This window comes from Musca domestica, unplaced genomic scaffold (genome assembly GCF_030504385.1).
Source record: "Musca domestica strain aabys unplaced genomic scaffold, Musca_domestica.polishedcontigs.V.1.1 102, whole genome shotgun sequence".
NCBI classification, from domain to species: Eukaryota; Metazoa; Arthropoda; class Insecta; order Diptera; family Muscidae; genus Musca; species Musca domestica.
Window position 1 is genome coordinate 1,294,839 of NW_026712117.1, and position 12,244 is coordinate 1,307,082.

At 37.1% G+C, this 12,244-nt stretch overlaps 1 protein-coding gene across 1 annotated transcript in view; it reads right to left on the reverse strand.

Annotated features, from left to right (window-relative positions):
• LOC101887747 (synaptic vesicle glycoprotein 2B) overlaps positions 1-12,244 on the reverse strand; it is a 63,601-nt gene that overhangs the window by 33,969 nt on the left and 17,388 nt on the right. The gene's annotated exons all lie outside the window — the stretch shown is intronic.

A 12,244-nucleotide genomic window follows, 5' to 3' on the forward strand; every position in this document is an offset into this window, starting at 1 on the left:
CCCCCAAGAAACCCTCTTAGATTATATTCCAGTCGAAAATGTTCAAATTCAAAATATTGAAATAGCTCCTGGTGAAGGCCATAGACCCATGGATTTGCTATTAGATGAGGACTCTGAAGAGCTATCATTTCCCACTATATACTGTGGTATTAAAAGAAAATCTACAGCGACAATAGCAAAATTGATAAAATCTGAAGCCCGGCGTTATGATAGAAGATGTGCGCGGGTAGACAAAGTCTTATACTCGTATAAAAAATTAGAGTTTTCTAAAATCAAGAACAGCATTTCTACTTGTTTGAGGAAGAAAATTGGTACTCGCAATTATACTGCAACGGATGCTCTTAATGACCGGTTCATACAAAATATAGTGCAGCACGACGAAGGGTATCACATTTTGAAAGGCGTGCGTTCTTCTCCAGCACATTGGGAGGCAGAGAAAAAGAAGGTCTTGGCTATGATCAGGCAATTTGGCATTCCAACGTTCTTTATAACTCTTTCTGCTGCTGAATCACAATGGCCAGAATTGATCGTTATATTGGTAAAAATTGCAGAAGGAAGGAATATTACCGAAGAAGAGGCAATGTCATTTAGCACCCAAAAACGGTACGAACTAATTAGGTCAGATCCAATTACATGTTCCAGGTATTTTGACCACAGAATAAGACACCTAATACGGAACTTCTTTTGCCGTTTTCGGATGGTGTAGATGAGCAACAATTATCAGCTCATAAGTGCAACTATGACAAAATTTATAATTTGCTTAACGCAAAGTTAACAGATATAGAATGTGAACGATTAAATAATTTTGATCAGTTTTTGGCAGACCCACGGATTAATATGGACAAAGATGAATATCTTGCGGCGATCAGATCTTCTATAAGAAAACCTAAAATTTTTCTTAAAAGATCCTTCAAAGACAGATCAATAAATGCTTTTAATTCGCGGATTTTAAAAATGCACAAAGCAAACATGGATATTCAATTTGTTCTGGATGCTTATGCATGCGTGTCGTATATAGTTAACTATATAAACAAGTCGAATCGGGGTGTTTCACGTTTGTTGCAAGAAACAATGAACGAGATACGTGAAGGAAATTATTCTGTAAAACAAAAGTTGCAGCATATAGGTAATAAATTCATATCAGCATCCGAAGTCTCAGCCCAAGAAGCAGCTTACAATATCTTGGGAATGCATTTGTCTCAGTGTAGCAACAGTGATGTTTACGTCAATACTCTCTTGCCAGAAAAACGTGTTCGCATACTAAAACCGAGGCAAGAGCTTCAAAATCTTTCTCCTGATTCAACCGATATTTATGTATCGAATTTACTTGAGCATTATATTCAAAGACCGGATAATCTAGGCGATGTGTGTTTGGCTTATTTCGCTGCACATTATACATACTCTAAGACATTGCGCAAAAGGAATCGTCAACATGATGAGGAGGATGAAGATATTCTTGAAGATGACGAGGAACATCCTGATGATGTCGGGGCTTTGTTTCGCTTAAAAAATAATTCGGGTTACGTATATAAAAGAAGAAGTCCGGCTATAATTCGTTTTCCCTCATTTAGGGCCGACTTAAACAGGGACGACTATTTTCGCACATTGGTTATGTTATACTTTCCATGGCGTAACGAAGACGAAGACATTATAGGAAGAAACAACGAAGATACCTGCTCTATCTACATGGATGTAATTGAAAGGAACCGACAGCAGTTTGAAATGTTCAAGGATGGTGAATTACATGATATATTGCAAAGTATTCGTGAAGACAGTGATGGTGGTGAAGACCATGCGAGTAACGATAACATTACAAGTGACCAACTTTTAGACGAGGAGTTTAGAGCCTTGGTTGTTCCAGAATTAGAGGAAAATATAAATGTCTTCGACATTGACAACCACCATGAAGATGACCTGGAATCAGAAGCCAATGTACACTTAGTAAGACTCCCACCATTAGTAAATTTCGAAGAACTTCAGCATTTAATCAGAACACTGAACAATAAACAGCGGTCTTATTTTCAACATCTTTTACAAAATATAGTTCAGAAAGTTCGATTTTATGAGTATGTTGCGGGAGGAGCTGGCGTAGGAAAAAGTCGCCTTATAAAAACCATTTATCAGGCAGTTACTTTTAGATATAATTCTATACCTGGCGCTAATCCGGATTTGCCAAAAGTATTATTAAGTGCTCCTACCGGAAAAGCTGCTTTTGGAATTGGAGGTGCGACATTACATTCACTTTTTTCCCTTCCAGTAAACCAGTTCCGAGGAGAGCTACGTCCACTAAGCAGTGATCTTGTTAATAGGCTCTTGGTTAAATTTACAGATCTGAAATTGATCATAATAGATGAGGTCTCCATGGTTGGATGTAGAATGTTAGGTTTCCTTGACGCACGCCTGAGGCAGATTTTTAAAACCACTGAAGCCTTTGGAGGAATCTCTATAGTTTTGTTCGGAGATCTAAAACAACTGCCTCCAGTTGGGGATAAATGGATATTTAGTACCAATACTGCTAATCCATACCACATCCTCGCAGGGGGTGGCTTGTGGGATCTGTTTTCTTTTAATGAGCTAACAGAGATAATGCGACAAAGGGAGGACCAAGATTTCGCGTTTGCACTGAACCGAATGTCAACTGGAGAAATGACTGAAGAAGATGTTTCGCTCATAAAGTCAAGGGTCATACCAACATCGGAGATACCAAATGAAGCAATTCATTTATTCCTGTCAAACGAAGAAACCGATAATTATAATTCCCTTAGATTGGCACAAATCACATCAGAACAATTTGTTTCCAAGGCATCCGATATTTTGAAGTCAGATTCATTAGCTATCGGTCAACGGAATCAAATTTTAAGTTCGGTTCTCAATTTAAAGACCTCAGAAACGCAAGGACTTTGTAGTGAACTAAAATTAAAATTGAGTGCAAAATATATGATGACGATCAATATTGATACCAACGATGGCCTAGTCAATGGAGCCACTGGCATACTGAAGCATATTGATTTTGGTAGAAACTCAACAAAACCAATAACGCTTTGGATCTTATTTTCTGATGAAAGTGTTGGAAGAATGGCGAGAAGAAAAAAACCACATCCCACAGAATTATTATGGACTCCCATTGAAAAGTGCGGCCGAACGTTCCAGTACAAACGGAATGAACAAATAACTATAGAACGCTTACAGTTTCCATTGGTAGTTGCAGAAGGTATAACCATACACAAAAGTCAAGGCGCAACCTATGAAAAAGTTGCTGTTCATGTTCGGAAAGGTATGAGTAGGGCTTCTCTCTATGTCGCTTGTAGTAGAGCCACTAAAGCAAGTGGGCTATACATTATTGGAACATTTACTCCACCAAAACCTTTCTGCAGCTCTGATGTTGTCAAAATAGAATTGGAACGGCTTAGATTGCATAAAGCCATACACTTGCAGCATAGTAAGTTTAACACATCGAATAACGCTTTCACAATATTTTATCAAAACATACAAAGTCTGAGTGCTCATCATTCTGATATTTCTAGTGATGTCACTCTAATGCATTGTGACCTATTGTGTTTTGTGGAAACGTGGACATACCCGGAAGAAGAACTTTTCTTTGACAATTTCTCAATATTGTCACGAATAGATTGCAATCATACTGAAGGAAGAGTAAGAGATAAGAGGGGTATCGCAATTTATATTAAGAACGAAAAGTTTTCTGAGGCAAATATTATTTGTCAAAAAGATCTAAGCAGAGGCAGAAAATCATTTCAGTATTCCCTCATCCAATTCAGAGATTTGTATCTTATAGTACTTTACAGGAATTCTTCATATCCCGAATGCAACTTCAAACGTATTTTACTTGAAGCTATATGTGATATTAGAGAACGTTTCGGCGATAATTCAAATATTGTAATTGTCGGGGATTTCAATATCTGTAAAAGTAGTCGAACTAGTACAATTGAAACTGCTCTTCGTTCAATGGGCTTATTATCAAAGTTGGAGAGAAATATACCAACAACGAATCACGGTACGCACATCGATTGGGTATTTAGTAAAGAAAATTTAAATATTAATTGTAGCACTTACGCCACAGTTCACAGCCACCATGATGGAATAGTAATATATAATTAGAATTTTATACTTATAATATAGAATGTAAACACATTTTTTAATAGATTTAGTTTTTATAGAGTTTAGTAAAATATTTTATTGTTTACTCTGTAATCTGTATTAATATATAGATTTATGTTTGATCATAAACATAATATTAATGCAATGAATGACGAATTCGATTCATGTATGACTTCTATATATTTAATTATATTGAAATCCATATTAAGAATAAAATGTAAAATAAGATAACGTTAATTAAGATAGCAATAATTAGATTGTATTTAGACAATGAATTTTAGGTAATAAAAAACATACAGATAAAAAACAAAATAACCATTTTTTATGTTTTGTGTTAGAATAAGAATTTGATGTACAGATGAGGGTGCTTTTCAGATTTGGCGTTTCAAACATGTTTCTAAAACGTGTTTATTTCTAATGTGTACAATTTTCTTATGTGTACAATTTTTTCTGTGAAAGTTATGAGAAAGGAAAGGTGTTTCAAAAAAAATGTTTACATCCGTTTGAAAGAAAAGAAAACAAATATTTAGTTTTACTTCAAACACTAATTGTGGTGGAGGGTATACAAAGTTCGGCCCGGCCGAACTTAACGCCAGTTTTACTTGTTACCAATATAACGATCAATTCTGGCCATTGTGATTCAGCAGCAGAAAGAGTTATAAAGAACGTTGGAATGCCAAATTGCCTGATCATAGCCAAGACCTTCTTTTTCTCTGCCTCCCAATGTGCTGGAGAAGAACGCACGCCTTTCAAAATGTGATACCCTTCGTCGTGCTGCACTATATTTTGTATGAACCGGTCATTAAGAGCATCCGTTGCAGTATAATTGCGAGTACCAATTTTCTTCCTCAAACAAGTAGAAATGCTGTTCTTGATTTTAGAAAACTCTAATTTTTTATACGAGTATAAGACTTTGTCTACCCGCGCACATCTTCTATCATAACGCCGGGCTTCAGATTTTATCAATTTTGCTATTGTCGCTGTAGATTTTCTTTTAATACCACAGTATATAGTGGGAAATGATAGCTCTTCAGAGTCCTCATCTAATAGCAAATCCATGGGTCTATGGCCTTCACCAGGAGCTATTTCAATATTTTGAATTTGAACATTTTCGACTGGAATATAATCTAAGAGGGTTTCTTGGGGGTTATGTTCTTCAATGTGATCTTCATCTAAGTTAAAATCATTGACGTTCGATAATAGACTTCGATCTTCGGAATTTGCTATAAACGGCACTTGATCAGCGGGACCCATATTGGCCAACCATTCAGATGAAATACAAATTTCATGTTTCCTGTACAATTCCGTTTCAATAAGGTATCTCGCTGCTTCGAAAATTTTGCCGGGCCGAATCGTTTCAGACATAAAATAGTGTGTGTAAGATATTCTTCGCTTCAAATGAACCTGGATAACTTCAGTTTGATCGGCCGTTCTTGGAAGGACGTTGACGGTGGAATCGAGTGAAATGGGGACATTTACTACTGCACCCCTTACAGCACACTGTCGATTATAACCCAATGAAACTATTCTCATAAAGGGAATTCGTGGCGCAACAAACCTTTCTTCCAGCGACGTCAAGCCCTGAAGTTCACTCGGAATAGCTGGAAAATGTAGACCTTCTGAGAGACACATAGAAGGAACCTTCCCCGCATTGATTATTTTGTGGCATGTGTTGCAGAATTTATATATATCGTTATCAGATGGAAACTGGTCTGAAAGGAAAAAAACTGCACTTAAATTTGGGTATTTTTGTAGAACAAATGTTTTGCGGAGAGTCTTAATTTGAGTAACAAACCAAAGACCTCCACAACAAATACAAACTTCTGTGGGTCCGCTCTTGATAATATTGCAAAAATTGGAAATTATCCTAGCTCTGCACCTCAAAGTATCTTGAATTTGTTGTTGTGACCTCGATTCCGGCGACAAATTTCTTCTCCTTGCTGAACTTCTCAGAGCTTGTCTCATGTTTATATTTTCTCTGTTTGTAGGATAAATACGATGAATAAGGACGCGGCAACTTCTCATCCTGTTTTCTGCTTCTTGCATTTGCATAGCAACTTGTCTGGTGACACGACGAGCTGAAGTGTTCCGCTCTTGTTCCATAATACGGAAAACTGGATTTCTTCGACGTACTCGGTGCATTGCTGTGTCTCTCTCTCTTTCGACTTGGCGGTATTCTTCATTTTGTCGCAGAATAGATCTTGCCAAAGAGTCCCTTTCTCGTTCCTCTCCACGATACGCCGGATCCATTCTTCGAATAGAATGGACCAAAGTGTCCCTCTGTTGTTCCTCGTCCCGGTATGTTGGATCCATTCTCCGAATAGAATGGGCCAAAGTGTTCATCTGTTGTTCCTCCTCGCGGTATGTTGGATCCATTCTCCGAATAGAGTGGGCCAAAGTGTCCCTCTGTTGTTCCTCCTCCCGGTAAGTTGGATCCATTCTCCTAATAGAGTGGGCCAAAGTGTCCCTCTGTTGTTCCTCCTCCCGGTAACTTGGGTCCATTCTCCGAATAGAGTGGGCCAAAGTGTCCCTCTGCTGTTCCTCCTCCCGGTATCTTGGATCCATTCTCCGAATAGAGTGGGCCAAAGTGTCCCTCTGTTGTTCCTCCTCCCGGTATGTTGGATCCATTCTCCGAACAGATCGAGCCACAGTATCCCTCTCTTGTTCTCCTTCCCGAAATGTCGCATTCATCCGATGGATAGAGTGTGCAAGTGTATTCCTCTCTTGCTCTTCTTCGCGATACGTCGGATCCCTTCTTCGCATTGAGTGGGCTACCGTGTCCCTTTGTTGTTCCTCCTCCCTGTACGTCGGATCCATCCTTCGAACCGAATGGGCCAATGTGTCCCTCTGTTGTTCTTCTTCCCTATACGTTGGATCCATTCTTCGATTAGCGTGAGCCAAAGCATCGCGCGCCTGTTCAGTTGCTCGATAACTGGAATTCATTCGGAGAATAGAGTGTGCCAAAATATCCCGTTCTTGTTCCGCAGATCTATAGTTTACTGCTTGGCGCCGAGTTGAATGTGCTGCTCTATCCCTTTCTCGCTCATTTTCTCTATATTCAGGATCCTGTCTCCTTGTTGCTAACTGTTGAGAGTTTCTGAGCCGATCGTCATTTAAATTCCGTTCACGGTAACTGTGAAGATGTTGCCTCATAATTCGTTGACGTTGTAGTGCCGATTGTTTACGTAGTTTAGGCATAATTATTGATTGTCGAATTGGAACAGTTTTAAATCTGTATAGAAAACTTTTCAGTTATTTTCGTTGGTATTAGGTTATGTTTTGTTTAACGATTCGTTGTGAACTGATTTGTTAAAGTTGAGTTGGTTTATTATATACACAAATACTTACTGCCCAGGTAAGATGTTTTGTAAGAATCTGCGTAGAGCACCAGGTATATGAACCAAGTTGACGAGTGGGAGGTTTTATTACCGACAGGTATATTACATTAGTTTTATTATTATGGTTAACCTTTGTTTACTGGTAATTTAATCACCAAAATACCGAATAACGGGAGGTACCGTTATATGGGGGCTACATGAAAACGTGGACCTATACATATAATGTTACCCCACTGGATCTAAAATCCATTACGACTTACAAAGGTCAATTTTTAGACAAATCCGTGGAAAAATGTGGCAAAAATAATCAAAATACCGAATATCGGGAGGTACCGTTATATGGGGGCTATACCAAAACGTGGACCGATATATCCCATTTCCAATACCAACCATCCTAGGGACAATACACACACTTGTGCCAAATTTCAAAGGTCTACGTCAAATAATGTGGGCTCTATCGTGATTTCAACAGACAGACAGACAGACAGACGGACAGACTGGTAATTTAAGAGAGTTTTGATTATATAACCCACAGGTACATTTAATTATTATGTTATTGTTACCAAAATGCACTCTGTACTACCTGGAGAAACAGTACAAAAACAGGATCAAGCAAACAGAGGCAATAAAAATCACAACCATACTACCTGCGGCGATAAACTAAAATCTATTACCCTAAATTTGTGGCACAAACAATAACAACTTTTATAAACCATCATATAGGCGCTATACATACTCAAATAAAGTTGTTGCTACCGTAGACCTATAAATACAATGTCATACCCCAAATACTAAATGGAATATTATATAATGCTTAGCCACTGGATTAAGAACTTGTTACAAATTCCAAATAATAAATTTGGGCCAATTCCGTTTAAAATTGCGACTTACATTATCAAAATACCAAAAATCGGGAGGTACAGTTATATGGAGTCTAAAGTAAACGGGGACCTATACAGCGAATGTTTTGTCACCCGCTACAAACTTTTAATATCAATATCTTCATATCATCGGAACGATTCCGTGGAAATATGTGGCAACAAATCATCAAAATACTGGATATCAGGAGGTACCGTTATATGGGGGATATATGAAAGCGTGGTCCTATACATATAATGTTACCGCACTGGAGCTAAAATCTGTTATTACTTACAAAGACAAATTTTTAGACAAATCTGTGGATAAATGTGGCCTATACATATTATGTTACCCCACTGGAGCTAGAATCCATTATGACTTACAAAGGCCAATTTTTAGACAAATCCGTGGAAAAATGTGGCAAAAATAATCAAAATACCGAATATCGGGAGGTACCGTTATATAGGGGCTTTATGAAAACGTTGACATATACATATAATGTTACCCCACTGGAGCCAGAATCCATTATGACTTACAAAGACCAATTTTTAGACAAATCCGTGGAAAAATGTGGTAAAAATCACCAAAATACCGAATAACGGGAGGTACCGTTATATGGGGGCTATATGAAAACGTTGACCTATACATATAATGTTTCCCCAATAGAGCTAGAAGTCATTATGACTTACAAAGGCCAATTTTTAGACAAATCCGTGGAAAAATGTGTCAATAATCATCAAATCATCGAATATCGGGAGGTACCGTTATATGGGGGCTACATGAAAACGTGGACCTGTACATAAAATGTTACCCCACTGGAGCCAGCATCCATTATGACTTACAAAGGTCAATTTTTAGACAAATCCGTGGAAAAATGTGGTAAAAATCACCAAAATACCGAATAACGGGAGGTATCGTTATATGGGGGCTACATGAAAACGTGGACCCATACATATAATGTTACCCCACTGGAGCTAGAATCCATTACGACTTACAAAGGTCAATTTTTAGACAAATCCGTGGAAAAATGTGGAAAAAATCACCAAAATACCGAATAACGGGAGGTACCGTTATATGGGGGCTACATGAAAACGTGGACCTATACATATAATGTTACCCCACTGGATCTAAAATCCATTACGACTTACAAAGGTCAATTTTTAGACAAATCCGTGGAAAAATGTGGCAAAAATAATCAAAATACCCAATATCGGGAGGTACCGTTATATGGGGGCTATACCAAAACGTGGACCGATATATCCCATTTCCAATACCAACCATCCTAGGGACAATACACACACTTGTGCCAAATTTCAAAGGTCTACGTCAAATAATGTGGGCTCTATCGTGATTTCAACAGACAGACAGACAGACGGACAGACAGACAGACAGACAGACAGACGGACAGACAGACAGACAGACGGACATCGCTAAATCGTCTTAGAATTTTATGCTGATTATGAATATATATACTTTATGAGGTCTACGACGAATATTTAGAGGTGTTACAAACGGAATGACAAAGTTAATATACCCTCCTACCCATGGTGGAGGGTATAAAAATCAACCATTAAACAAAATGCATGTGGCAACGCTGCCAAAATCAATCAGCTGTTGACAAATTATTTATGTTTGGGAAAATAAAAATGGATAACACAACGGACAACAAAACGAGAATGGTACGTATTTTTATTGTTTTACCCTTCACCCATGGTAAAATTAAGAAGGTAAAGTCATTTCAAATAAGCATACCCATCACTGCATTTTCTGTAATTTACCTTGTCACATTTCACTACATAAAAAGAGGTTCCCATCTCTGATTTGAGTATGTATAATGGATTTATAAATACAAATTTTGACAATGAGATGTCAAATGAACAATTTTTGAAAAAATGTAAACATATGATTGCATGACTTTACCTCCATGATTCTACCATGCCCTCCACCATAGTATGGAGGGTATATTAAGTTTGTCATTCCGTTTGTAATGCCTCGAAATATACATTTTAGACCCTCAAAGTATACATATATATTCTTGATCAGCATAAAATTCTATGTCGATTTAGCTATGCCCGTCCGTCTGTGGAAATCACTCTAGTTTTGAACGAAATTAAGTAGGTTGATAAAATTTTACTCAAATGTGTTGTATGTCTGCAAGACTTTTGGTTTTGAAAATGGTTTGGTTTTTGGTAGGTCAGCGGTGCTCAAGAAAATAAATCTCTTTTCAGTCAGGCTTCTCTTTGCTTATTTAAATCAAGAACAAAACGGTGTTAAGTTCTTAATTATACAAATTTTTTTTATCCTTTTGCTTTATAAATTATTTTGGCAAACATTCGTGTTTAAAAACAATTAAATAGAACCGTAAAATATAAAGAAAAACAGAATTTTAATTTTCTCTCAAATAATCTCTTTTTTCTGTTCATGTTCAAGAACACGGTTTTGAGCACCGCTACTGTAGGTCCACGTTCGGTATTTTGGTGATTAAAGCGACATTATTCATCGGAATTGTTTCAAATTTGGTATTTGAAGTAATGGATACTACATCCTACGACAGAAAATTGTCTGTAAAGGTCCACGTTTTGGTATATCCCCCTATGCAGGTCCACGTCGTCGTACAGAGCCTAATATAACTGCTGCATTTGGTATTTGTAAGATTTTAACAGAATTTTTAACCGATTTTGTTTTTTTTTTTTTTTAAATTGCCAAATTTGTCCCAAATGGTGGAGGGTACAGCTTTCACTAAGTAATTTTACAATAAAATACGCCACTTGCCTTGCGTAAATAGTTATGGAATTTATAAAAATTTTATGAAAATAATTTTTTCACTTGACTTCCAAAATCTGTATATTATAATTTACAGTTCCCATCTCTGCCAACAACAAGAATATACATACCTAAGTGCACTGCTACTAAAAACTCCAACTGGCCAATATGATAACATTCGCTTCCGATAAGATTTTGAAAAAGAGATTTGTTCATGAAAATGGTAATCGTGCTGTACGTAGCTATAGATAAAGCAGCTAATTTTATATCACCATGACAATCGTGTTTTTAAAACACTACCCGGTTATCTATGTTTTGTTGTAAGTTCTAGTGCAATGCATGTGATTTGTGAAATTGTGGGAAATTTGTTTATGTGGAATCGCTTGGACATGCTGTCCCCTTGTTAGCACGTCAATTATTTTAAACTTTATAATTATGAATGGAAGTTTTAAAATTATAAATAAAAATTTTAAAACTATGGATGCAAATTTTAAATTTCTAATTGTTAAATTTTTTTCTGCTTCGCATTGTCTTGTTGTTAACGATTTTTCATCATAATCTTCTTCATAAAGAGCGATCTTTAAACGTTGCTAAGGTGAGAGTACATAAAACGCTTTTTTGACTGGCTTCTTACTAGCCAAAATCGAACTAAGTCAACCTAAAACTCCTTTATCCCTCTACGAAAAAGCCAGCCGGTAACTTAAGCCCGCCAAATAAGCGCTTTATGTATTCCCACCCTTGAACACTAAATATGAGTATTTAATCCAAAAATGAAAGAAAGTAAATAAAGAGAGTGGAGTATCCTAAAGAGAAAGAAATATATTATAATAAAGAGAATGGTAGTGGTAAACGGGAGACCGTGATAATGAGTTGGTGAAATGAATATAAATAACAAAACGCAATAATCGTAAAAAACAGTAAATAAAATAGATTGGAGGGCATAATTTAATTCATATATATTTTTAAAGACGTAACTCGTGTGATCACAACGAGAACGATTGAACAAGAGTAGTTGCAGATGAGCACAATATCGGAACAAGGTTATGACCACCAACAACGACGGCAGCATTGGAAAAGTGTCTCACTGCATCCGAACTGAGCGAATATGACTTTAAGGTAAACGTGCAGAAGAGAGCGTAAGCTTTCCCCTTACAATCCGAATTAGCCCA